Source organism: Bison bison, unplaced genomic scaffold (assembly GCF_000754665.1).
Source record: "Bison bison bison isolate TAMUID 2011002044 unplaced genomic scaffold, Bison_UMD1.0 scf7180017856193, whole genome shotgun sequence".
Classification (NCBI taxonomy): domain Eukaryota; kingdom Metazoa; phylum Chordata; class Mammalia; order Artiodactyla; family Bovidae; genus Bison; species Bison bison.
In genome coordinates this window covers 11,108-11,429 of record NW_011486766.1, presented here as the reverse complement: position 1 = coordinate 11,429, position 322 = coordinate 11,108, and the positions used below count along the sequence as shown (strand labels likewise).

General features: G+C 46.6%; 1 protein-coding gene across 1 annotated transcript in view; it reads right to left on the bottom strand.

The window, feature by feature from the left end:
• The window catches only part of VAMP7 (vesicle-associated membrane protein 7), a 14,906-nt gene that overhangs the window by 8,735 nt on the left and 5,849 nt on the right, over positions 1-322 (bottom strand). The window lies entirely within an intron of this gene.

The window sequence follows — 322 nt, the reverse complement described above, 5'->3', positions numbered from 1 at the left end:
CACTGGGTCACAAAGAGTCGGACGCAACTTGGTGACTGGACAACAACAACAAAATCACACTTGGGAGTACCTTGGTGCAAAGACCATAGGAGGTAATGAGGTATGGTTATTGCCATCAAAGAGCCTATAGTCACGGTACAGAGACAAAAAATGAAGATTGCAATTATAACACAGTGTCAGAAGTGCTATAATGGATAAACACAGGATACTATGCTGCTGCTAAGTCACTTTAGTTGTGTCCGACTCTGTGCGACCCCATAGACGGCAGCCAACCAGGCTCCCCACCCAAGATTCTCTAGGCAAGAACACTGGAGTGGGTTGC